The sequence below is a fragment of the Photinus pyralis genome, unplaced genomic scaffold, assembly GCF_008802855.1.
Source record: "Photinus pyralis isolate 1611_PpyrPB1 unplaced genomic scaffold, Ppyr1.3 Ppyr1.4_LG6, whole genome shotgun sequence".
NCBI lineage: Eukaryota > Metazoa > Arthropoda > Insecta > Coleoptera > Lampyridae > Photinus > Photinus pyralis.
Window position 1 is genome coordinate 26,335,782 of NW_022170663.1, and position 352 is coordinate 26,336,133.

Sequence of the window (352 nt, forward strand, 5' to 3'; positions counted from 1 at the left end):
TTTCCTTTCACAAATTCGGTATATGCGTAATTCTTGTTCAAATTTGATCGCTTTTGTTTCAATCTATATAAGGTGTTGTAAGACGCTTCTACTCGTTTGCGATAAGACGTCTTGTTATCAGACGAAAGTTAACTAACGCACGTGTTTAATCGCTGTTAAGAGATAACGAAGACGCAGGTATTTCGAATTGTGCGTTTTATATTTATATTGGCGCGTTCAGTGGTTGATTGTGCGAGTTATTTGAAAATTCTTAAAGGGGTCTATTTATCTAGATTTTGTTCCGAAGCAAGTTCACCAAAGTTGTGTTTGAAGTGACGCGTGTTATCCGTTTACGAAAAGTTTCGAGTTGAAA